Source organism: Nicotiana tabacum, chromosome 11, assembly GCF_000715075.1.
Source record: "Nicotiana tabacum cultivar K326 chromosome 11, ASM71507v2, whole genome shotgun sequence".
Lineage (NCBI taxonomy): Eukaryota > Viridiplantae > Streptophyta > Magnoliopsida > Solanales > Solanaceae > Nicotiana > Nicotiana tabacum.
Window position 1 is genome coordinate 84,266,665 of NC_134090.1, and position 27,942 is coordinate 84,294,606.

General features: G+C 37.6%; 1 long non-coding RNA gene across 1 annotated transcript; it reads left to right on the plus strand.

The window, feature by feature from the left end:
• The first annotated feature begins 1,629 nt into the window (after positions 1–1,629).
• LOC142166308 (uncharacterized) lies at positions 1,630–26,654 on the plus strand. Its single transcript, XR_012696629.1, has 4 exons — positions 1,630–12,576; positions 19,656–20,669; positions 23,316–23,416; positions 26,451–26,654. It is a non-coding gene; the product is annotated as an uncharacterized LOC142166308 (long non-coding RNA).
• Positions 26,655–27,942: the final 1,288 nt, after the last annotated feature.

Consider the following 27,942-nt stretch of genomic DNA (forward strand, 5'->3'; position numbering starts at 1 on the left):
AGAGATGACTTGATGGTAGTGGTTGTTGATTTTAAAGAAATCATAGAAGGCTTTAGCATTGAAAAGCACACTCTAGAAGAGAAAATTGCAGCTACTGAGCAAGAGAGAGATGATTTTTTAGTAATAATCACTGACCTAGAGAAAAATTATTGAGGGACTCAAATCAGAATTTAGGCCTGCAAGTATTGAAAAAGGGGAAGAAGTAGCAAGTGAGTCACACATCAAGCTTGAAAAAGAATTAAATGATGTTAAAACTAGTCTATATGGTGAACTTGAGAAAAATAGGCAGCTTCAAGCTGAACTGAAGAAAGTAAAAACTGATCTTTAAAAATCTCTCAAGTGGACCTGGTCCTCAGATGTTGTCACTGCCATGTACTTCAATAATAGTGGAAACATGCAGGGAATTGGGTTTCAAAAGGAGAAAACTCCTTACAACCCTCATAGCAAGTATGTTATAGTTTCTGATAACTGGTTTTGTACCCACTGTGGGAACAATGGACACTTCAAAGAAAATTGCCAGACCAGAGTTCAATCTGTTCAGAAAACCAAGTGTTTACTGAAAAAGTGACTACTAAAGAAGGACCAGGTACCACTCGCAAGAAACGAATATTGCCTGCATGGACTAGAAAAGCTCGAATTCATCCTTTTTCTCATAACAAGGGACCCAAACTAGTTTGGGTTCCTAAATCTAACCCATAATTTATATGTGTAGGTAACAGTGAGAGGTAGCGGACTCCAATGGTTCATGGACAGTGGATGCTAAAAGCACATGACTGGAAACACCATAGATTTTCTCCCACTGAAAGCCCTGCAGGGAAGGGAATGTATCCTTTGAACATAAAAAAAGGGTACATTCTCGGTGTTGGAAAAGTTGAAAAGTCTCTTTCACACTTAATTGAGAACGTGTACTATGTCGATTTCCTAAAGTACAGTCTCTTGAGTGTTTCTCAAATCTGTGATAAAGAGAACAAAGTAGAGTTTGTAGACATGTAATTTTTTACCCTCCCCGAGATTTTACATATTTTAGCGTTTAAATATTTAGTTTAGGTCTAATATTGCTATTTTAACTAGTTTTGACTCTTTTACTTTATTTTATCACAAAAATAAAAAATTACAAAAATATTTTTCTTTTATTTAGCTAATTGATATTTTATCTAGTTATTTTCAGTTTATCTACCTTTCATAAAAAATACAAAAATAGTATTGACATTTTATTTCCATAAAGATAAGAAGAAAATTACAAAAAAAATATAGTTACTTAGTTTAGTTTTAGAATTGTAGGTTCTTAGTATATAGTGAGTAGTATTTAAATTCCATTAATATAGTAACTATATGTCTCCTCTTAATATTTTATTATCTTAAATATGCTAGTATCTTTATAAAGTTATTTTTTAATTCATCTTTAGAATAAAAGAAAAAAAACAACAAACAAGGAAAAACACAAAAACAAAGAATGAGGAGAGAGAATAAAGAAAGGAAATCACGTCACTTTCCCATATCAAAAGAAAAGAAGGGGAATTAATTAATGAGAGAAAGATTCTTTCCACTCTTTATGTGTGGACGCCTCAAAAAAGACAAAATGGGATAACCAACTCTTTTGCACAATCTCACATTTCACTCACATGCACCCCTATTGAATTTCCACTCACGTTTTTTTGTCAAGAGGCCCCACGATCTTTCTGGGAAATTCTCTTTCCTGCCAAAACAAATGAATATATACACAAACTCACGTATAGGGATTGGGGCAAAAACAAAACAAAAAAAAAAATGAAACTGGATCTGGAAAAAACGAAAAAGAGAGGCTAGCAAAAATTGGGGAATAGAAAAGGCTAAAAACAGAGCTGAGGAGGAAGCAAAAAAACAGAGGGAGGGGGAAGGCACAAATTGAAAAAAAAACAAAGCACCATATCTCTCGCTTCTTCCCTTCTTCCTCATCATCAATCACTAATCTTTCTTCCATTTAAACCATATAAAAAAGCTCCTTGAATCTCCGTGAAAAGCCATAGAAAAGCTGCTCAAAACTCCAAAAAGAGAGCTGAAAATATGCCTGAAAATGCAGCCATGAACCTCTGTTTTCACCACCAAATCAACAGCCTCAACACTATCTAAACACCTCTGTTTTCCTCCCCTCAAAACAGCCATGAAGGCTGGCCATGTTCGCAGCTCTTAACCACAAAAACATGCCCCCAAAAAATTCCAAAACTCAGCACCTCTAACCAGCAAAAATGCCTCCAAAACACCATTAAAACACCATCTTCAATCGAGTTTTGAGGTCGCCAGCGAGGTGTAGTTTAGAGGCTCTGTTTCAAGGTTTCTTTGGCTGTGAAATTTCAACAGTGTTCGACATCAAATTGTTTAGCATAAAGGTCAGCTTATTTTTCTTTATTCTTCACGAATAGGATTGATCTTTCTTCTTCTATAATTGCTTGTCACTGATTAAATGGTTCATATTTGTTATTTGAATTTGCCGTCTTGTGTTAATGGGTGTGTAATGTTGAGTTTGGTTATTAAGTTTGTGTATTTAATGTTGAGTTTTGTTATTTAATTTGTGTAATCAATATTGAGTTGTTCCTAAGTTTATATAATTAAATTTTGAATAGAAACAGAGGATGGCATTAAGTTTAATTCTATTAGGTGATTTGTCAATGATTAATATTATGTTAGTGGCTTTTTTCTTAATCTAATGCATTTGTTTAAGTTGCTTGTTAGAAGTTTTCTCTTTGAGAATTATTTTGTATGCTGGATTTTTGAGAGAGAGTGAAGTTAAAATTGGGTTGTAGGTGAAAATTTGTGGGCCATGGGGAGTGACTGAAGAATAGAAAAGTGGTGAACCTTTTACACTTAAAAGTATTGAGTTGAACTAGTTTGGGCAAAATAATAAATTTGTCAAGCCCAATAACGTCGTAATCATATACCCATCTCCACAAATTTATTTCATAACTCTTACCTTACAATAATCTCAAAGTTTAGGAAGAATAACTAATAAATATTTGTAGAAATGCTTTAGGCGTGACTTAATCTATCATCGTGATTGTGTACACGTTCGCATGACATATTTATGATTTTCAAAATAAATCGAGGTATGCGTTCGCGCAACTTCGGCCAAACTTTCTTAATAATAATAAAGTGTTATTAATTGTGTACACGTACGCGTGACATGATTTTGACGCACCAAACTAAACGAGTATACGTACTTGTAACTCGTCTTAAGTTAATTCTTTAGATAGGGGTAACCAAGTGATTAGTAGCGGTAAAATAAACATAGGTCCTAAAATGGCTAATTAGATAAAATAAGCCAAGTATAAATTTCTAAGTGACCGTGTTAAAACCACGGATCTCGGGAATGCCTAACACCTTTTCCCGGATTAACAGAATTCCTTACTCGATCTTTTGATATCGCAGACCATAAATAAGAGTCAAATTTCCTTGATATGGGATTTAAAAACAAACCGGTGACTTAGGACACCATAAATTATCCCAAATGGCGACTCTGAATTGAATAATTAAACCCATTTCGATTATTGCCACTTTAATTAGAAAAACTCCCTTATATCCCCTTCCGGGGTAGAAAAAGGAGGTGTGACAGCTCTGGCAACTCTGCTAGGTTCGAGAACCCAGAATTTTTGGTTCAGGGTTCAAGAATTCGAGCTTGTTAATATGATTTTTACTTGGTTTTATTTATTGTTGATATTACTGTATTTTGTGGACCTAGTGTGGTAATTGCCGTTTATTTACCGCTTTGATATTACTTGAACTGTATTAAACTATCTCCCTACGCCTCCCTTCTCAGTCTTCTAAAAAACGGTGCACACGTTCGCGTGGTCCACTTTTTATGTTATAAGTCATGCCAAAAATAATGAGGTTGGGCCAGCAACATGGCCGGGTAGACTTTCGTGCTCCCGGTACGTTGCCCCCTCTTCTGCTCTAGTTGTCCACTCGGGTAAGCCAGGTTTAGAACACAACCCCAGGTTTAAACTTAGAATAACGTAACCTCATGCCGGATCCCAAGTAGGAACGTTTATTTGCATCACGTGCATTTGATATTGGGGACTCAACACAGGGGTTGAGTCTATCTAGGACAGGTATACCCAAAATAACATATCATCCTGATGCATCATACGTTCTATGTGAACATTTTGTTGTTTCGGCTTGCATGTCGATTGGCTAGGAAAAGAAAATCAAGAGAAAAAACAAGAGTAAGATAGGTATTTGAAAATCTTGAAACTCTTCCGAAATTCTGGAAAAAAAAAAAGAAAAGTCATTTCAAAATGAGCCAAAATTTTCAAGGACCATGTTTCCATGTTCCGTCAAAATTTACCGAACTATGCGAGTCTGATGCCCACCGGATGTGAGATACGTAGGAAAATCTCATCGGTTCCGACCCCCAATTTTTAAAAACCCAAAAATATTTTCCTTTACTTTATTATTTAGAAAAGTCGTTCTTTAAGGCCCCAATTTTCAAAAAATCCAAAAATATTTTCTTTTAATTTCTTCTAAAAAGTCCAAAAATATTTTCATTCTTCTTTTGAAGTTTTTATTTCGAAAGTAGAAAAGAAAATTCAAGATTCAAAAATATTTTCTTTAGAAGTCTTTCTTTCATAATTTTAACATAAAAGTCCAAAAATCCAAATGTATTTTCTTTCTTCTTTAGAAGTTTTTCTTTCGAAATTCCAAAAAAAAAAATCTAAATCAAAAAATATTTTCTTTCTTCTTTATAAGTCTTTCTTTCAAAAATTTAAAAAGAAAAGAAATTCAAAGTCTAAAAAAAAGATTTAGTTTATTTCCTTTATTCTTAATCTTCCCGAACTACGCAAGATCTGATTCATGTTCCCACATGATACGTACGCAACCCACATCAGGTTCGATCAACCGCTAAAAAAATAAAAAAAATGATAAAATGAAAAATTAAAAAAAAATGAAAAAGAATGATAACAATAAGGACTGACTGAGTCCATTCTAACGTGTCTCTTGTTTTGAATTGTGAATAAAGTTTAAGGTGGTTGGTTTGTGGTAGGCTGGCAACACAAGCTCCAAGGGAAAATGTCATTGACAACCGACATCGAAGCTATTACAAATGCTCAAGAGACTCAGAGTCAGAGGGTTCAACAAGAGTCTACTATGGTTGAGGAAAATAGAATACTGAAATAAAAAATGACTGAAATGTGTCAAGCATGGGCCAATGGACAAGGACCGCCTTTTTCTTCTCATGGTTTCCCAGAGTTCACACCTATCTCGACTACTGCCATTCCGACCTCATTGTCTGATCAATCCTATCCACCTGGGTTCAGTCCTTATCCCAACTGTACGACTACAACTGGAACTTATGTTGCATGCTCCCAAAGTTTTCCATTGACAACCAATCAGACAACCACTACTGTTATGCCCGTCTTCACTATCCCACAACCGACGGTGGTGCAGAAGAAAACTCATGAGTCACAATTTGCTACCCAACAAGAGTAGTACCACTCTCCTGAGTACCACTCGTACTTGTTTGATCTTCCTGCAAACATTGAAAGCCTGCCCGAAAGATGGCATAGGAAGAAATGACCCAAAGAGTGAAAAACTTAGAACAACAGTTGAAAAACATACAAGGGTTGGCTGGTCAGAAGAGCATTGCCTTCAAGGATTTATGTATGTTCCCCGATGTCCACTTGCCACCTGGTTTCAAGACTTCCAAATTTGAAAAGTATGATGGACATGGAGACCCCATAGCCCACCTGAAAAGGTATTGCAATCAACTAAGAGGTGGGGGAGGAAAGGAAGTATTATTGATGGCTTATTTTGGGGAAAGCCTTACAGGAGTAGCCTCCGAATAGTTTATGGATCAAGACACATCTCGCTGGTATGTCTAGGATGACATGGCTCAGGCCTTTGTCAAACAGTTCCAATACAACATCGACATTGCCCTAGACCGCAATTCCCTTTCTAACATGAAGAAATAACTAACTGAAAGTTTCAGGGAATATGCCATTAAATGGAGAGAGCAAGCGGCTAGAGTTAAGCCACCCATGGATGACCATAAGCTAATCACTATCTTCCTCCATGCTCAAGAGCCAGATTACTTTCAAAACATGATGTCCGCAATTGGCAAATCTTTCTCGGAAGCAATCAAAATGGGAGAAATGATAGAGAATGACCTTAAGACATGCAGAATTATAAGTCAAGCAGCTCTCAAAGCTGCAACTCAGGCAGTCCAAATTGAATCTAGTAATTTTTGTGCCATGAATGAGAAGGAGGAGGAAATCATGATGACATCAGGGTTGAGAAGAGGTCCTAAGAGAACATCTTGAAGGTATGACCAGCCTTGTATAATTTTCGATGATTTTCCTGAGCACTATTACCCACCTCAAAACCCACAATACTCTTTTGCTCCACTTGAGTATGTTGTCCCACCACCAAGACACCCCAGAAGGCAAGCACTCGCACCCCAAAGTCTCTGTCAGTCTCCACCAAATTTTCAAGTGCCCTATAACCCTCATCCAAGCAAGGGGTATAAAGGGGAACAAAGGTTGAAATATAATTTTACACCAATATGAGAGTCTTATGCAAGCTTGTTTGAGAAATTAAAGCATTATGACATGATTGCACCTATTCCTCCAAATCATTTGGACCCACGTGCAAAAAGCTTTGACCCTTCTAAAAGGTGTGAATACCATTCCAATGCCCAAGGGCACGATGTTGAAAGCTGTCGGAATTTGAAAAGAGAAATAGAAAGGATGATCCAGGAATAACTAATTGTGATCCAAGACAATGACACCTAGAACATCACACAGAATCTTTTACCTCCACATGATGATGCACACTCTGTGGGGATGATGCGTGGTGACATGGAAAATAAAAATCCTCTTGGGAACTTGCCGACTGAAATTGGAGAAGGCCATGGTGATTCTGATGAGCAAATTTGTGGCTAAATGTCAAGCTTAGCAATTGAAAAAGTCATTCTCTCCTCATTAGGAAGGAATCTTGGTAGCTTGTTTTGATGTTTTTTCTATTTTCTGGGTTATTTCAGGGTTGAGATCCAGATTTTATTTGTTTTATTGAGTCAAACCCTTCTATCACTCTATTTCGTTTGTGTGAGTCTTATATGTCTGGTTTTGTTGCTATTTTCATTAGCCGGGTTATTTTAGGGTTGTAACTCAGATTTTAGGTTATTTGTCTTGTTGTTTACTCAATAAAATAGAGTTTTTCATTTTGTGTCCTTCCATGCTCAGTTCTTTTCCCGCTAGTTTTAGTGATATGACATGCATGCGGAATTTTTGGCCAGATCTTAGAAAATTGATTTAAGCTTGAATTGGACAACTGAGGAAAAGGCACTTTTGAGGATGAAAAAGAGTTGAAATACCATGGAATTAAGCCCGAGTAAAATTCAAGTGGAACTAGAATAGTCAGACCTGTGAAGGTTAAGAATCTTTACCTTCAAAATCATTATGAAGATCGGGTTGAGGAAAAATCAATTGAAGTCTGTTGGAAAGTTTGGCAGTAAGGGATGGAAAGTGCCTTGTAACCATGACACACCAAGAAGACAGACATGTTCGTCAATGTTGTGATCGCGAAAAGATAATATGTTTGGCATTCTCGAGGCTGGGAGGCCCTCTTTCTACTACCAAACACTTTATACCCTTTGTTACCCATTTTGAGCCTGTGTTATTTTCTTTGACCACCCTCTTTTGGAATCAAGTTTAGAGTTAAAAGTCCAATAAAAAAATGAAAAATGATGCAAAAAAAAGAGAAGTCTATTCCCCAAGAGTATAAACTGGGGCAACTCTTAGAAAGGTTCAAAAAAAAGAAAAAAAAAGTCAAAGGTCCATGTCCCCAGAAAATAAAAGTTGGGGCAACTTGTTTTGAAAAAAAAAAGGAAAGAAAAAAAAGCGAAAAAGAAAAAAAAAATACTCAAAGGTCCATGTCCCCAGAAAATAAAAGTTGGGGCAACTTGTTTTGAAAAAAAAAAGAGAAAAAAGCGAAAAAAAAAAGAAAAAAAGAGAAAGATGAAAAAAAAATAGTTAGGTCAGATGTTTGAACTACGTTCGACCTGATTCTTTAAAAAAGGATACGTAGGAAGCTTCACGGTTCGGTCTAACCAAATAAGAATTCAAAAAAAAATTCCAAAAAATCCCCAATAGCTGAAACTGGGGCAAAGATTTTATTTCACTTTTGAAAGAGTCGATTCCAAGAAGTTGTAAGTCTATAACCCCCTTTTATTTTGAGTCTATTTCGAGTCATCATAACGTCCTTTCTTTTCAACCCTATCCAAAATCATTCCAAATAACGACCTCCCGATATGACTTCAAAAAATGCAAAGAGAAGCATGCAATGAGCAATGGTTGTCACACGACATAGAATACTGTTAAGTTGCTCAAGAAATCAATGGAGAAAAAGAAAAAAAATGAGAGAGTCTTACTAGTGAAAACTCTCACGGGCATTGTAAGACGACAGTAAGCAGAGATGAACAAATGAAAGAGATTTATTGGTGAAAATCCCTCGGGGCACCACTAGTCGAAAGTGAGTCGTGAAGATAATGCGAAAGATTGACACAAACAAGCCCGACTTCAAAGGTCATAAGAATGGCAAAAGGGAAAATTGGATTAGTTTGATAGATCAGGCCATTGAGTCCAAAATACATGTCATGACTATTAAGGCTAGTTATTGGGAAAAAAACAAAGAAAAAAATAGAAAAGGAAAAAAAACTCTTCCTTCTGTCCTTCCGACATGGGCATTTCTTGTTAATACTTGTTTCTTTGCATCATTGTGTCCTTCACTCCGAGTCAGTCCTTGTCAAAACAAGCAAGAAAAGATTTCAAAATCTGCTACCAGATTTTCAGTTGCACAAAGTAAATTTGGCCAGCACACTCGGTTGTTACTGTCAATGTGCCTTGAGGATTCAAGAAAAGCCTCCCGCAAAAGATTCTTGTCAGCCTATTTGGCGCAAGCAAAGATAACTGGTGATTCTCTCTAACAAACAAATTACTCAAAAGCAGGAAGTCATTCAAGATATCAAAAAAGGTCACCTAAGCAAAGATCTCCAGTTGGGATAAGGCTATTTGAGTTACAAATACAAATGGTACTGGGTGTGAAACAATCAGAGGTGGTGCAGAACAAAAGTTTCTTGAGATCGACTCAGGCTGATCGAGCAAAAGCCAAGCTGCTCAAGACTCAAGGCCACAAGCCAACCACCACTTTTGAATCTGACAAAAATTTTCTTTGTTTAAACAGGAACAAAGCAGTGCAAGGAAAGTGGTTCAAAAAAAAGAGGAGAAGAGCCGACAAAGGGAAGTTTCTCAAATCTTTGCCTTTATTTGCCTTGCTATTGTGCATAAAATCTCGTCGTTGATCTTCCCATTTTTTTTTCTCCTAGGATAAAAAGTCCTAGTCTGATGGATTTTCCTCCTAATAAAAATCTTAGTCTGATGAGTCTGTCTCCTAAGATAGAAAATCTAGTCTGATGAACTTTCTCATATGATAGAAATCTTAGTCTGATGAATCTTTCTCCTAAGATACAAAAAAAGAAGGAAAAGAAACCTAGTCTGATAAACTTTCTCCTAGGATCAAAATCTTAGTCTGATGAATCTTTCTCCTAAGATAACAAAAAAAAATGACCTAGTTTGATGAATTTTCTCCTAGGATCAAAGTCTTAGTGTGATGAATCTTTCTCATAAGTTAACAAAAGAAATGGACCTAGTGTGATGAATTTTCTCCTAGGATCGAAATCTTAGTCTGATGAATTTTTCTCCTAAGATAGAAAACCTAGTCTGATGAATCTTTCTCCTAAGGTAACAAAAAAGTGACCTAGTTTAATGAATTTTCTCCTAGGATCGAAATCTTAGTCTGATGAATCTTTCTCCTAAGATAGAAAACCTAGTCTGATGAATCTTTCTCCAAGGATTAAAATCTTAGTCTAATGAATCTTTCGCCTAAGATACCAGAAAGAGACCTAGTCTGAGGAACTTTCTCCTAGGATCAAAATCTTAGTCTGATGAATCTTTTTCCTAAGATACCAAAAATAAGAAGAAAAGAGACCTAATCTGATGAACTTTCTCCTAGAATCAAAATCTTAGTCTGATGAATCTTTCTCCTAAGATAGAAAACTCAGTCCAATGAATTTTCTCCTAGGATAATATTTTTTTTTTAAAAGGGGGAAGTCTGAATTTGAAAAAAAAAGGTCAATTTTTAGTTTTCTTACGTTATCAATATTTAGTTTTCTTGAAATCAAGGGCCCCGCCTGGAGAATAGGGTTAGTCTTTACTTTAGTCAAGCTTAGTTTATAGTTGCACAAGCTCAATCATTTTTAGGAGACGCACATCCTAGTCGAGTCATTAATTTTACTCTTATTATTGCATCCTTCATCAGTAGCGTAGGTGATTTATAGTTTCACTAACAACTCACAAATCTTCCTAGTGCAAACTGGGGCAGAAAAGTTTCTTTTGTTTTGTCTGTTTTGTTGTAGTAGGAAGGCGCCCACCTGGAGAACAAGGGAATTCATTTCAGAATCACTTCAAATTTCAATTCAGTAGCAGGCGACCACCTAGAGAACAAGGGAAGTCATTTCAGAATTCAATTCAAGATAGAAGTAGTGGAAGCTCGCCTCAAAAATGCGAGTCGACAGTCCGAGATAACCAAAAAAAAGTCTCAATCAAGAATAAAAGAAAAAAAAAGAAAAGTTAATCCAAAGTGCAGAAGTAGAGAAAAGATGTGGACTGCTCAAGACATAATTGAAGTCACAAGCTCTACATGTCCCGTCTTGATCTGAAAAAGCTGAAGAAGATTGAACCAACACCTACAGCTAACAAGCGTCAAGATTCAGACCAGAGTCCGCATGAAGAATCAACCAAGACTCAAGATCAAGCTTCAGAAGGCTCATAGATAGGAATCTTGTAACTCGTATCTGATAGGCTTAGTTAGTCTTTTTCATTTTTGATTTTGATGTAATAACAGGACCGCGGGCCGGAACCTCGGCGGAACGAAACCTCACTCAGCTCTCCACCTCGGTACACTCCATCACCTCATTCACTTCTGAACTACACGTGGCATGATTCCTTTATAGCCAAGGATATGTAGGCAGCTCAGATACTAGGGCTCGGTCACATTCTCTTTTTTTTAGTTTTTAATCTCTCTAAATAAGGGTCGGGTCAAAAAACCTGTCTCGTCGTTCTATGTCTGAAAACTCTTTGTGTTTCCAGTCAAAGAGGGACAGTTGTAGACATGTAATTTTTTACCCTTCTCGAGATTTTACACATTTAGCATTTAAATATTTAGATTAAGTCAAATATTGCTATTTTAACTAGTTTTGACTCTTTTACTTTATTTTATCATAAAAATAAAAATTACAAAAATGTTTTTCTTTTATTTAGCTAATTAATATTTTATCTAGTTATTTTCAGTTTATCTGCCTTTCATAAAAAAATACAAAAATAGTATTGACATTTTATTTCCATAAAGATAAGAAGAAAATTACAAAAAAAATATATTTATTTATTTTAGTTTTAAAGTTGTAGGTTCTTAGTATATAATGAGTAGTATTTAAATTCCATTATATAATAACTATATGTCTCCTCTTAATATTTCATTATCTTAAATATACTAGTATCTTTATAAAGCTATTTTTTAGTTCATCTTTAGAATAAAGGAAAAAGAAAAAAAACAACAAACAAGCAAAAACACAAAAAAAAAGAATGAGGAAAGAGAAGAAAGGAAGGAAATCATGTCACTTTCCTGTATCAAAAGAAAAGAAGGGGAATTAATTAATGAGAGAAAGATTTTTTCCACTCTTTATGTGTGGACCCTCACAAAAAGATAAAATGGGATAACCAATTCTTTTGCACAATCTCACAATTCACTCACATGCATCCCCATTGAATTCCCACTCACATTTTTTTGTCAAGAGGCCCCACGATCTTTCTGGGAAATTCTTTTTCCTGCCAAAATAAATGAATATATATACAAACACTCACACACAAGGATTGGGGGGAAAACAAAACAAAAAAAGTGAAAGGGGATCTGGAAAAAATGAAAAAGAGAGGCTAGCAAAAATTGGGGAATAGAAAAGGCTAAAAACAGACCAGAGGAGGAAGCAAAAAAATAGAGGGAGGGGGAAGGCACAAATTGAAAAAAACGAAGCACCATATCTCTCTCTTCTTCCCTTCTTCCTCATCATCAATCACTAATCTTTCTTCCATTTAAGCCTTGTAAAAAAGCTCCTTGAATCTCCATGAAAAGTCATTGAAAAACTGCTCAAAAGCTCCAAAAATAAAGCTGAAAATATGCCTGAAAATGCAACTATGAACCTCTGTGTTCACCACCAAATCAGCAACCTCAACACTATCCAAACACCTCTGTTTTCCTCCCTTCAAAACAGCCATGAAGGCTGGCCATATTCGTAGCTCTTAACCACAAAAACATGCCCCTAAAAACTCCAAAACTCAGCACATCTAACCAGCAAAAATGCCCCCAAAACACCATTAAAACACCATCTTCAATCGAGTTTTGAGGTCGCCGGCGAAGTGTAGTTTAGAGGCTCTGTTTCAAGGTTTCTTTGGCCGTGAAATTTCAACAGTGTTCGACATCAAATTGTTTAGCATAAAGGTCAGCTTATTTTTCTTTTTTCTTCACAAATTGTTTCGATCTTTCTTCTTCTAAATTGCTTGTCACTGATTAAATGGTTCATATTTTGTTATTTGGATTTGCCGTCTTGTGTTAATGGGTGTGTAATGTTGAGGTTTGGTTATTAAGTTTGTGTATTTAATGTTGAGTTTTGTTATTTAATTTGTGTAATTAATGTTGAGTTGTTACTAAGTTCATATAATTAAAAGTTGAATAGAAACAGTGGATGGGGTTAATCAAGTTTGGTTCTATTAGGTGATTTGTCAATGATGAATTTTATGTTTGTGGGTTTTTCCTTAATATAATGCATTTGTTTAAGTTGCTTGTTAGAAGTTTTCTCTTTGAGAATTATTTTGTATGCTTGATTTCTGAGAGAGTGAAGTTAAAATTGGGTTGTAAGTGAAAATTTGTGGGCCATGGGAAGTGACTGAAGAATTGAAAAGTAGTGAACCTTTTACACTTAAAAGTATTGAGTAGAATTAGATTGGGCAAAATAATAAATTATGTCAAGCCCAATAACATCGTAATCGTATACCCTACTCCACAAATTTACTCCATAACTCTTACCTTACAATAATCTCAAAGTTTAGGAAGAATAATTAATAAATATTCATAGAAATGTTTTAGGCGTGACTTAATCTATCATCGTGATTGTGTACACGTTCGCGTTACATATTTACGATTTTCAAAATAAATCGAGGTATGCGTTCGCGCAACTTCGGCCAAACTTTATTAATAATAATAAAGTGTTATTAATTGTGTACACGTACGCGTGATATGATTTTGACGCACCAAACTAAACGAGTATACGTACGCGTAACTCGTCTTAAGTTAATTCTTTAGATACGGGTCACCAAGTGATTAGTAGCGGTAAAAAGGTAAAATAAACATAGGTCCTAAAATGAGTAATTAGATAAAATAAGCCAAATATAAATAGCTAAGCGACCGTGCTAAAACCACGGAATTCGGGAATGCCTAACACCTTCTCCCGGGTTAACAGAATTCCTTACTTGGTCTTCTGGTTTTGCAGACCATAAATAAGAGTCAAATTTTCTCGATTTGGGATTTAGAAATAAATGGTGACTTGGGACATCATAAATTATCCCAAGTGGCAACTCTGAATTGAATAATTAATCCCATTTCAATTATTGTCACTTTAATTGAAAAAACTCCCTTATATCCCTTTTCGGGTAAAGAAGGAGGTGTGACAGAGTTCTTATCAAAAGTACGCACAGTTACCAATCAGCACCAAGGATTCCACAGCGAAATAGTGATTGGTGAAAGGAAGAACAGAACTCTGGAAGACATGGCATGGACAATGCTCATCGATAATGGAATCTCCAAAAATTCTGGGCAGAAGCAATAAACACTGCTTGCTACTTGGTGAACAGGTTTATGATCAGGTCCCCCCTAAACAAAACCCCCTATGAGCTGCTTAACGGAAGAAAAATCAAAGATAACTCATCTAAGAACCTTTGGATGCAAACGCTATGTTCTCAACAACGGAACAGACCAGCTTGGGAAATTTGATGCAAAAAGCGATGAAGGAATCTTTCTGAGATATTCCTCTCAAAGCAAAGTCTGCAACAAAAGGACACAATGTGTGGAAGAAAGTGGTCATGAGCTATTCAACAAGACTCCCTCTTCTAACAAGGGAGGAAGCAGATAAAGAACCACTTTTGGTTCCTGGGGAAATATCTGATGTTTCAAATGGCAAGGCTGATATGATGAGTCAGATGAAGGAGACAGGTAAAGAAAATGCAACATCTTCTTTAACTTCTCAAGAGGAACCTGATACTTTATTTACTATCACTGAAGCTGAAGAAAGAGTTGGAGATATAGTGCAAGGTACTCCACAAGTAGCAGAACAAGGAGTGCAGGGAAATCCACTTAATTTACGCAGTTCCTCTACTAATAAAACTTCAGTTCTCAAGTGGAAACACAAAATATCTCATCCACTTGATAACATAATCACCCCCTTAATTCCGGATTCAGACAAAATTAAAAGGCAGAAATTCCCTAGCCTTCTCTGTATTTCTATTCCAGATAGAACCGAAAATCATCAAGAAAGCCTTGAAGCATGCTGATTGGCATTCAGCAATGCAAGAGGAACTGCATCATTTTGAAGGAAACAAGGTTATCCGATGGTAAAGAAGAGCACATCTGGAATGACTCATTCCATTGGATCATGGTTAATCTCATGGGGTACGAGGAAATACAGCCTAGTAGTTCTCTCAACAACTGAAGCAGATGATCTTAAAATGGCAAAGAACCCGGTCTAGCAAGAGGACCAAACACGTTGATGTCAAATACCTTGCCTCAGAAATAATGTGAAAAGGGGACTTATTTGTATGAGATTTTGCTGCACAAGAACATGAAATTGCAGATATCCTCACCAAAACATTAAGCGGGGAATATTTTGAAAGAAACAGGGTGAAGCTGGGGCTATTGAAACTTAATTGAGAACCTGATACCTCATCAATTGGCTATAAAAATCACCTTCAGGTAAAACTAGCTAAAATGTTTTCTGGCTAAGCCTAACTCACATCGATACGGTTGCAAGTAAACACGTATGATGATCATAGAAGCTAAAGGTACAATGCTGAACTGCAAAAGAAGAGCTGCTAAAATCTTTTTCAAAAACTATTCGGGAATCAAGTTCATGTACCACAGGTTAGTAGTAATGTGTTTGTTTTTCGCATGCTTTCTCAAAAAGGGTTAACAAAATTAATTCAACTTCCACATCATTCTACTTTTCAGAGTCTGCATGTCACATCTTATCTTTCAAATCCTTTCACCTGCTCTGCACGTTACGTATTCCCATGAACCTGCCGCCGTTTCAAAACCTTTCAGAATCCGTTTCTCTCCCTTCTCATTATTAGCCCGTCTTCCCACAAAACTCTCTTTCTCTCATAGCAGTCCTGAACCTGCATCTCCTCTGTATCTCTATGATTCGTTCCTAACTTATCTCTCACTCAAATTCTCTACTACATCCTTCTACAATGGCAAACGAACAATCTCTTCCTTCTCATATCATCAACACCACTTCCACTCCCCCATCCTCTTTAAATTCATCTCTAGAAATCCACTCTTCCACTATCCCCAATACTACTACACCCACACCTGTTTCCTCCTCATTTCCTATTGTTTTTCCTTCTCCGTCAAACTCTGTCTCCCTTCTATGTGTTGAAAACCCCATGTCTCCCCCTTCTTCTGATCTCACCAAAGAGCACTCAGGAAGTGTTACCACTCAGGTGTCAGAGGTATCTGAGGATGATCCTGATCAGTATTTGAATTCCTCCATTTTGGACTCAGTGGCTCTCACAAAGTCACCAGAAAAGGAAGCAGCATACAATATCATTGCTATCACTGCTGAGAGTCTTTTGAATGAAAGATCATCCCTCTTGTATGAGTCTCAGGGGGGAAGAAACTCCATTCCTAGGCGATGAAAGAACCTTGGTACTCTTCGAGTCTCCAGTCCATGAAACAGTCACAGAAAAACCTTTTGGAGAACCTGATTCTCTTCCAGTTAAATCAACTCAGGAACTTCTTGTTTATCCTAAGCCTTTAGAATCCATTACACCTAGTGAGATCCCTGTTGATGAAGATGATATGGTTCTCATCGTGCGGTTTAAGATGCACAAACCAACAGAGACTCTTGAATCCTCTTCCAAATGACTCACTACTAAGTTGCAACAGAAAGAGACTTTCGAGTCTTCCTTGCAGAAAAATAAGAGAAGTGTTAAGAAAAAGAAGAAGAAGTTGATAAAACAGGGGGAATTGTGTCTGACAAAAGCATTCCAGTGGTTGAGGTTGATGAAGATGTTATAGAGGAACCCAGTTCCTTAGTAAAACGATGTACAAAAATCCAGAAGTCTGTGGTTGGAGCTTCTAATGAATCTATTTAAAAACAAAGTGGAACATCCATAAAGGGTAGCAGTAAGTCTAAGAAGGTTGTAGTTGAGCAAGCTATGTCTGAAGGAGATACTCTGGGGGTTGTAAACTGGAAAGGGAAGTGGGGTTGCAAGCCAGAAAGGGAAGTCTGATGAAGGAAGGGACCTGGTTCTATGAAGACCATACCTAGTGACAGTGGTCTTTGGCAGGAGAGATTGAGAACTCAGAAAGTCTTGTGACATCGTATGTTTGATTCGGAAATCTCATAGATGGCAGGTAGGAGGCAAGTTCTGGAGATGGTGGAATTTCAGCAATGGAAGCATTTGTTTCAAGAGGATGTGCCTAAGGTGTACGAAGATGCGGTATAAAATTTCTACGCATCTCTCTTCACTATTGAGGGGGATCACATCTGTGTTCTAGTAAATGGAGTAGACATTGTGCTTGACGCTTCAACATTGGGGAAGGTTCTCCAAATTCCATGTGAAGGGGTGTCCTCAGTCAAGGGTGCATGTGGTGCTAACTTTCGTAGAGCTATCATGAAAGAGCAAGCTGTTTAGCAGGGGGAATGGGTGCATAAGAAGGCACTACTTCCTGAGTTCAGCTTCTCTTTGAGTTGGTCAATAAGGTGTTTTTACCTCGTGTTGAGAGGTGGTCTATCGCTTCAAAGTCTGATCTGGTCTTAATGGAGGCTCTTGATGAGTTTGTCCCGATCAATCTTCCAGCAATCATGATAGAACATATGCAAAAGATGGCAAACTTTAAAGGTGGCAATCACGGGCTTCTATATGGCTTTCTCCTCACTTGAGTGTTTAAGTTCTACAAGGTTCCTTTGGCTAATCCCAAAGTGGGCACACGCAAGCAAACCTTCTCCAAAACCACTCTGGAGGAATGTGAGTGCGTAGAAAAGGTTGGTGGAAGCACCTCGACCATTTCTCAGCTGATCAATGCTCAAAATGCTGCTTCCGAAGATATCAGGAGGTTGAGGGCTCAGAATTCCATACTAGAAACTCAGCTCAGTCAAGCTGTTAGGGGACCTGGTTCTGTTAATTCCACAAATGAAGAAGTTGCCCGCTTGACAATGAAAAATGATAAGCTTCGCATAAAACTGCTTGAAGAGCAGCTGTTTGCAAATGCTCGTATGGACTTGGTTCTTAAAACCCTTGCTACCTCTTTCTCCAAGTCTCCCTATTCTAGTGGCCCTTAGAAACCTCTTAGTGCACAGTTGTGGCTGTTGTTTCTCTTTTTGTTTGTCTTATTGTTGATGGCATGTTGGATTTCACCGTTATTGCTCCTGTTTGCTCAGTCCATTGTTCATATCAATGAAACAGCTCCTCTTTTTTTTGCTTGTACAATATTGTTTTCCTTTGGCTTCTTTTTCTGTCATGTTGTGTGCACATATATGGTATGAGTTGGCTGTGTTAGACTTCTTTATGTTGTTTGCCTGCTTGTGTATTTTTAATGATGCCAAAAGGGGGAAATATAGTATAAAATTAGTATAAAATGCATATGCAATGGAAATTGATTGAAACAGGGATCCGATTAAGGGGGAATCAAAAGCAAAAGGTCAGGGGGAACTTGTGAAGTTTCTGTTACCTCATCTGGTTATTTCTGCTCTAAATAAATGTTATCAATGCCTAAGTTTGTCATCATCAAAAAGGGGAAAATGATGGTCTTTCAATGTCTTTACCTTATGTTTTGATGATCTAACAAACTTATTGTCAAGAACCAGATAGGGAACCTAACACACTTGGTACACTTTTCAAATGAACAAAGTCCAGCCCGAACTCCAGCTAATGTGAACTACTGCAATGTGACGACCCGGCCGGTCGTATTAAGAATTTATGCCTCGATCCCCTATTAACTGCTTTCCCCGTGTTTATTTCTGCTATTTTGAACTTGTCGGGATGTTAGGTTTTGAGTTTCGCAGAGTTTTGGGACACTTAGTCCCTAAATGAGAGCTTAAGTGTTGGAAAGTTGACTATAGTCAAAGCAGTATGAAGACGGCCTCGGAATAGAAATTTGATGGTTCTGTTAGCTTCGTTGGGTGATTTCGGGCTTAGGGGCATGTTCGGATTGTGTTTTGGAGGTCCGTAGCTAATTTAGGCTTGAAATGGCGAAAGGTCGAATTTTGAAGTTTCCGGTTAGATAGTGAGATTTTGATCCGAGGCTCGGAATGGAATTTCGGAAGTTTTAGTAGCTCAGTAGTGTTGAATGTGACGTGTGTGCAAAATTTTAGGTCATTCGGACGAGTTTTGATAGACTTTTTGATCGAAAGCGTATTTCTAGAGTTTTGGAGTTCTTAAGCTTGAATCTGTGGTTGATTCGTCATTTCGATGTTGTTTTAGGTGTTTTAAGGATTGGTGCAAGTTTGGACAGTAGTATTAGACTTGTTGGTGCTTTTGGTTGAGGTCCCAGGGGCCTCGGGATGATTTCGAATGGTTGACGAAAGGATTTTGGAGTTTGAGGTTGCAGCTTCAGCTGGTTTTCTATCATAACTGCACCTACGGTTTGGGTACAGCAAGTGCGGTGTCGCAGAAACGGCTTTGTGGTCCAGCAGGAGCCATAGGTGCGAGAAGGGAATCGCACCTGCGAGACCGTTGGTACGGATGGTCTACTGCAGAAGCAAAAACTGGCTTTAAGTGAGAAGTCACAGAAGCAACCATTGTTCCCCAAAAGTGGGAAGGCAGATGCGGTCCCAGGAACGCAAATGCGGTAACAGCTGGGCAGAAATATGAAATTTTGAGGGTTTAGTTTCAAAAGTTGGAAATTCAATTTGGAGCTCGGGAGAGGTCAATTTTGAGAGAAAATTGAAGAGGAGATCCGTGGGTAACAATTCTTTAACCCTTTCTAGTTATATTCCATCAATCTATAGTTAGCTTCATCATTTAATTTAGTATTGGAGATAAAATTGGGGAAAAGTTGGAAGAAAGTTCTTAGACCTAGAATTCGACTTTTGATTGGGAATTTGACCTTAGATTTGGATAATTTTGGTATGCATGAACTCGTGAGAGTATGAGGATTCTGAAAATATAAATTTTACCCGATTCTGAGACGTGGGCCCGAGGGGTATTTTGGTCATTTTACTTAATTTCGCGTATTAGCTTAGAATTTAATTGTAGAATCAGTTACTTGAAGTGTTATTTACATTATGCAATTGAATTGAATAGATTTGGGCCATTTGGAGTCGGATACTTGTGGCAAGAACGTGATTTCGAATTGATCTTGAGCTGGTTCGAGGCAAGTGGCTTGTCTAACCTTGTGTGGGGGACCTTCCCCTTAAGATTTGGTATATTTGGTAATTGAGATGCCTTGTACGTGAGGTGACGACTGCGTACTTGTGCTAATTGTTGGAAATCATGTTTTCATTAAGTAATTACTAGTAAGTTTCCTTTCCTGTTTTTATTACTTGCACTATTAAGCATGTTGTTAGCTTAGGAAAGCATGTCTAAGTGATTTAATTACTGTATTTTCTAAAACTGCCTTACTTGAATTTTGTGCCGCACGCTAGGATAGAATTACTTGTTTGCCTTAATATGAAATTTGCATTTCTGAACATTTTCCTGTTGCTGGTATGTATTTATATTGGGACTACGGATGTGGGATTCTGGTAGCTCTCCCTTGTCTGTTTTTTTGGGACTACGGATGTGGGATTCCGGATCCCCCTGCACAGTTATATGGAACTACGGGAACGCACCTAGTAGATTCCCCCAGTACTAGGTATTTACATTTGGGACTATAGAACGGGATTCCGGTAGATCCCCCCGCACTATGAGTTGGACTACGGGAGGGGATCCCGGGAAATCCATTGGATATGTATATTTGGGAATACAACATGGTATCCTGGGGGATCCCTAATTGTTATTTTGATGTTGAACCGTATTTCTTTCTATGTTTACCTTGCCTCTGTAATAGTTGTTGTTGCTCTTTATATCTTGTGTTACTTTTATTGTTGCACTTATTTATACTGTTCTGTTCTACACTGTTGAACTTTATATTTTATTTAACCTCAGTAGGGCGCTGACCTTCCTCGTCACTACCCGACTGAGGTTAGGCTTGGTACTTACTGAGTACCATTGTGGTGTACCCATGCCCTTTCTGCGCATGTTTTTCATGTGCAGATCCAGGTACCTTGACTCAGACTTACCATCCTTGAGGCGAGGCGACCCATCAGAGACTTTGAGGTATATTTTCCACGTATGCAGACCGACGAGTCTCTCTCTATTCTCATTGTAGCTACAACCATTTTGTATTTACTTGTTTTAGACTATTCTGGAGTTAGAGCAGTATGTAATATCTTTAGCTTGTGATTCATGGGTTTCTTATGTATCTCTTAGATTGTGATTCATGGGTTTCCGGGTTTTGGGAGAGACATATATTAGATTTGAGAGTTATATTTTGTATGCCGAGCGGCACTTTTAAACTCTATTTTATTATATTATTTCTATTTTAAATTGTATTCTTCTGCAAATTGGTTTATCTTCCGCATTTTAGGCTTACCTAGTCGTAAAGACTAGGTGTCGTCATGATGGTTCACGGAGGGCGAACCGGGGTCGTGACAAGTTGGTATCAGAGATCTAGGTTCATAAGAGTAGAGGCCGAGGACGTGCACGTGGTGTAGCCAGAGCACCTGCGCGAGCTGCCGCCGAGGTACCACCAGCAGTTCCAGCCAGAGTCCAGGCACCTGATACACCTGATACGCCTACTACTACTACAATTCCAGCTCTTCAGGAGACTCTAGCGCAGTTCATGAGCATGTACACCACTTTGGCTCAGGCAGGGTTGCTTCCCCTAACTGCAGCCACATCTCAAGCCGGGGGAGAAACATAGACTTCCGACGCCCACACTCTTGAGCAGCGAGTGCATGTTGAGCAGGTCCGTGAGATTATTCTTGTACAACCTGTAGTCCGAGATTAGCCCGAGGACAGGGCAGCGGTTTCCGAGGATGAGCAACTGAGGCTTGAGAGGTTCAGAAGTACAAGCCTCCTGTATTCAGTGGTCTAGCATCGGATGATGCTCTGGGATTTCTAGATGAGTGTTACCGCATTCTCCGTACCATGGCTATGTTAGGATCGAGCGGGGTTTCCTTTACTACTTTCCAGCTTCAAGGAGCCACCTATGAGTGGTGGTACACCTATGAGTTAGATAGTCCGGATGAGGCTGCTTCACTGACTTGGGCTCAGTTTTCAGATCTGCTCCTGAGAGAGTATGTTCCTCAGAGCCTCAGGGACGCGTGGCGTGCAGAGTTTGAGCATTTGCGCCAGGGTACTATGACTGTCTCAGAGTATGTAGTCCGTTACACTAGTTTGGCTAGACATGCCCCAGCCTCGGTTTCTACTATTTGCGAGAGGGTTCGCCGGTTTATTGAGGGCCTTATTCCTAGCATCAGGTCTAGAATTGCTCGTGAGTTGGAGATGGACATTTCTTATCAGCAGGTGGTGAGCATTGCTAGGATGATTGAGGGTATGCATGCTAGGGAGAGAGAGGAGAGGGAGGCCAAGAGGTCTCGAGAGTCAGGCCATTATTCTGGTGCTCGTGCCCCAGTTGCAGGTCGTCATGGTAGGGGTTATATGAGTCGCCTTATTCATTCAGCGTTTCCAGTAGCCAGTGGTATTCTAGCTCCTCCTAGGCCTCAAGAGCCTTATTATGCACCACCGGTATCTAGCGTGCCTCATGCGCAAGGTGCTTTCAAAGGTCAGTCCAGCAGACTTGGCCCGAGCTAGTCACAGCCACCACGTCCTCCCAGATCTTGTTTTGAGTGTGGTGACACACGCCATATGGTGAGGGAGTGCCCCAGACTTGGGAGGGGTGCACCTCCACAGACTTCTTAGCCACAGCGTGCCCCGCAAAGTTCTCAGGCTATGGTTACAGCTCCAGTTGCTACCCCACCTGCTCAGCCAGCTAGAGGTAGAGGTTGGGGAGGTAGAGGTCTCCCTAGAGGGGGAGGCCAGGCCAGATACTATGCCCTTCCTGCCCGTACTGAAGTTGTTGCCTCTGATTCTGTCATCATAGGTATTATACTGGTTTGTCATAGAGATGCATCGGTTCTATTCGATCCAGGCTCCACTTACTCTTATGTGTCTTCTTATTTTGCTCCGTATTTGGGTATACCTCGGGATTCTTTGAGTTCCCATGTTTATATTTCTACTCCTGTGGGAGATTCTCTTGTTGTGGACCGCATTTATCAGTCGTGTTTGGTTGATCTTAGTGGTTTTGAGACCAGATCCGATTTATTGTTGCTCAGCACGGTAGATTTTGACATTATCTTGGGCATGGACTGATTGTCGCCCCATTATACTGTCCTTGATTGTCACGCCAAAACCGTGACGCTGGCTATGCCAGGTGTACCGCGTGTTGAGTGGAGGGATACTTTAGATCACACTCCAAGTAGAGTTATTTCTTTTCATAAAGCTTAGTGTATGGTTGAGAAGGGGTGTGAAGCGTATTTAGCCTATGTGAGAGATGTCAGTATTGATACCCCTTCAGTTGATTTAGTCTTAGTAGTACGGGATTTTCCCGATGTGTTTCCAGCTAATCTTTCGGGCATGCCGCCGGATAGAGATATTGATTTTGGCATTGATTTATTGTTGGGCACTCAGCCCATTTCTATCCCTCTGTATCGTATGGCTCCTCCTGAGTTGAAGGATCAGCTACAAGAATTGATTGATAAGGGTTTTATTCGGCCTAGTGTATCACCTTGGGGTGCTCCTGTCTTGTTTGTGAAGAAAAAGGATGGTTCTATGTGTATGTGTATTGATTATCGCCAGTTGAACAAAGTTACAGTTAAGAACCGTTATCCTTTGCCTCGTATTGATAATCTGTTTGACCAGCTTCAGGGTGTATGGGTGTTTTCTAAGATTGACTGGCGCTCAGGATACCATCAGTTGAAGATTCGAGAGCCAGATATCTCGAAGACCGCTTTCAGGACTCGGTATGGTCATTATTGTAAGCACGTGATTTTTGCCCTATATGAGAATTACTCCCAAAAAATCCAAAAATAAAATGATTTTTCTTTGGTGTGCAATTTTGTGATATTTTGTGATATTTTGAATAATTATTTGTATTTGTCTGTGCGTGTTTATTTGCTAAATTAATAAAAAATACAAAAATATGTCGCATTTTGCATGTAGGATTTAATTCTACAATTGTTAGTAATTAAATTTGTTTTACAAAAATTAAAAATTACAAAAATAGGCATCGTTTGCATTTTTAGCATTTAATGTCCAAATATACAATTTTATGCTTAATTATTACTTAATTGTGCGTTAATTGTTATTGGGAGTTAATTTGCACTTTTATAACTTAATTTAATTCTTAATAATAGTTTAAGTATTTTTATAATTTAGTTTTAGAATAATAAAGGAAGAAAAGAGAGCAAAAATATAAAGAAAGTCGGAATTGGGCCTCTTCTTTGATTTCAAGCCACATGCCCAAAAAATGGCCCAATCTTCCCTACGACCTAGTCCATTTCGAACTGGGTCAACCCAGTCCATAACCCAACACCCCCCTATCTTGTAAAACAAAACAAAAGGAAAAAAACAAACCCTAAAAAAACCTAAGTCATCCGCCCCCACCCCTCCTATCTTCTTCTTCTTCCTCAAGCTTCTCCACCTCCCATGGCTGCCCTTCCTCACGCCTCCACCACCTCAACACACACACACACACACGACATTTTCCATCGTCCCATCGACCCCAACACGAGCAGCCATGGCTGCTTCCCCCCCCCCCCCCATTTCCCGTTGTCGAAACCAAATGACCATTGGAGTAGCTTCATGTCCGCCATTGTTGCTGCATTTTCTTCCAGTCATTGCAGCTGCTACTGCTGTTCCTTCGTCATCCATGGAGGTCCTTCTGCTTCCATCTTCTCAACCTCAAGTCCAAGCGACCAAGCTGCTCCGTTCTCTAAAACGCAGCAATGAGAGCTGCTCGAAACCAGCCCAAAAACGAGCTCCATCGTTGCTCTGTCGTGTTGCTGCGTCGCTGCTGCCTCTTCGCCATGACCAGCACTGCTGCTCACGTTTCTGTTACTCGTGTTGCTACTATTCCTTCTCCTCCGAGCTGCTGATCTCCGCCATGGACGAGCACGCACAGGTGCGTCGACCAGCTCTACTGTGAAGCGATGTTGCTTCCTCCGTTTCAGCTCCCCGCGGCTATGGCTTCACGCCGCTTCTGCCGATGCTTCTTCTCCCGACGTCCTCCTCGACAAATTGCTGCTGCTCGTCGCGGCAGTAGCTGCTGCTGTTACTCCTTTCCTCTTCGTTTCGTCAAAGTTCGAAGGTCTTTCGTTGAGTCGAAGCCCGGACAAATTTGTTTACAATCGAGTTCGTCGTTGATTCATCTCCGGTTAGTTGTTTTTGAGTTTTATTTTTGTCCATATTTCGTTTTTATATTTCTCAAAGTTAAAATCGTTAAATATTTGATTCTTGTTTTGTTCGTTGTTCATCGTTGAATTAATTTTTATTTTTGTTCATGTGTTTTGATTGAGTTAATTTTCAGATTTCAAATGGAAATTTAATTAGTGGTTTTTCATGTTTGTTTTATTGTTTAGGTAAAAGTTGTTAGTCTAATGTTTGCTAGATTCAAATTGAAATTTAATTAACTATTTCTTCAATTTGTTTCATGTGTTTATGTATTGTTAGAAATTGTTAATATTGTTAAGTTCATGCTTAAGTTCATAATTGTTTATTCGTCGATCTTGTTATTTGTCTAAAAAGAATTTAGTTGTGTTAAAGGAAATATATTGATTTAATCATTTTAATCCGTCATGTTTGTTGTGTTAAAATAGATTCATTCATGTTCATACTTTGTTTGGATGATCTTGAATCCGAATTTTGTATAGTTTGATTTCTTGTTTATCATTTATGATTATTTCTTGAATTTGTCTCATAATCTTGTTTAAGTTTAATATAGGAATTGTTTGTTGTAATGTTGTTAGAGTAGTTGATTTTAAGTTCAATATTATTGAATTTAGAAATCTAAATATACTTGTTTGTTGTTGTTGTTTAATCCGAAAATAGGATTGTTTGTTGCTAAAATATTGTTCAATCAAATTTTAGTTGTTCTTTGTTGTTCAATTTGTGTTCATGTGATTTGTTGTTGAAATGTTGAAGAAATCATGTTCATGTGATTTGTTGTTGAAATGTTGAAGAAATCATGTTCATGAAATTTGTTGTTTGAACATTGTTAGAAATTAATCATATTGTCTATATTTTGGTTAAGTTTGATTAATTGATGTGTTATAGCTGATGGGTAGTTTGGTAATTTATAATACTTTCGGGGGTAAAATAGTAATTTGTAATAGGGTCGGAGGGGTAGTTTAGGAATTGTACATTTTGTAATTATTTATATGAAGCATGGGGGACAAAATGAAATGGGGTGGGTTGTGATATGGTTGTTTATATGAAGCATGGGGGACAAGACAAAATTTAGTGGGGGGAATCTTGTATTTATTTATGTTAGGCATGGGGGACAAAATATAATGGGGTGGTGTGATATGTTTATTTAATGTAATGGGGATGAGTGGGAAGATAATGGGTTGGGTAGAGAAAAGTATTGATTTTAATTAATGGAAAGATTTATGGGATGAGTTATAAGAAGTCTTGAAATCAGAATAGAAAGAAGAGAGACAAGAAAAAATACACAGACAGATAGAGAGAAAAAACGGACAGAGAATAGAAGAGAGAAAAAAAAGGGCTGAACATTTAAGAGAAAGAAAAATTCCGAAAAATATTTAAGCTTTCAAAATAAAAATAAAAACTAAAAAATCTTCTGCTTTCTTTCTTTCTTTGAAATTAGTATTAATGGTTGTTGTTTCATTCCAAGCTTAAAACTTTTGTTTTTGGGATTACTGTTCTACTGGTTTGCAAACTCTGTTCCTGGGTTGTTACTGCTGCTGGATTGTTGTTGTTGTATTGTTATTACTACCGCTAATTCTCATCATCATTTTCTTTTGCTTCCAATATCAGGTACATATCTGTAAATTCATGTCATGAAAAGCTTCAACATGACAAGTAAATGAAGTTTGGAATTATAAGGATGTCTTCTACTCATTTAAATTTTATTAGTTTAAGTTTCAGTTTTGTTTTAGTTGGTTAATATAGTATTATACTTGACATGATAAACTATTAACTAATTAACATTCTGGAGTAATAAATTCCACGATAATCATATATGTTTTGAGGACTAGTGATGACATTTACTGTTTGAATTGTTGAGATAGGGAACATGACAGAAAGTTGACCATTAATTAAATCTTGTGATACTGTTAGTTAAGTAAAGAATAGTACGGAACTACCCAGAAATTACATTACTAGCTTATTCTGTCAAATATCCAATTTTGTTTAAGACTAAATGATGTCAGTCGTACTTTGTTCGTATATGGCGTAATAACGGTTATGTGTATAACCCATAGTTGAAAGGTGAATTAATATAATCCATTACTATTACAATGCTGGAATATTGCGAACATGTCATGATGTATGTTTACGTTATATGTGATATCGTCTTATTAAATCAATTGGTAGATTAGTTCTCTTTCTTAATAACAAATGGCTTAGTTATTTTAGGAACGCGATCAACTCATTTCTTTTAATGTATGAAATAATGTCAATGAATTTTTTACAAAATATAGAGTTAGTATTTGCAAATATTCGCATAGGCAGAGAATAAGAATTGGTTTATTTATCTCAAACTCAATCTTCGTAAGCAAAATTAACCAAACAATTATAACCTCGGACTAAAAACAAGTGGTGTTAAAGAAGGATGGGATTTATAGATTGTAACATTTTAAGTCAAAAAATGTGTAAATAGCGTTTGCTCCAAATATAACAATGAAAATTCTTCAAAAAATATTTCTTCGTTTATTAAATCAATTGTTTTCCTAAGTTTTTTACGCAATTCGCTTTTTGGGTAGATAAATATTGTATTTACAATAAAAATGGTAGTATTAATCACACGTTGTTTATTTTATTTTATTTTTTACTCTTTAAACTCATGGTTTTTGAGGAATATAATTCACACGTAAAAATATAATTTGCGGTCAACACTTAATGAATTGTGAATTCTTTTCAAGGAATTTAGAGGCATCTCAAATAGTGATTTCTCATGACTTCCATTTAAAAATAGATGGATGCAATAAACATTTGTAGAGAATTTATATTACTGTCAAGAATATTTGCATAATTAGGGATGCGTTCGCGTGACTTGATTATACTTCTAAAGGCAATTCGGATTATGCGTTCGCGCAACTTCGAGCAAATTTTTAATAAAAAGAGACTCGTCGGAGGATCTTAAATTAATTTCATATAACCCGAGATGTGCAGTTCGCTATTTAATCATACAAGAGCGACGAACATTCTTAATTTTATTTTAAGCACAATTTCGAACTTAAGTCTATTTTTATAATAAAAAAAAATTGAAAAAATAATTATTATATTATCAATATCATTGTATATATGT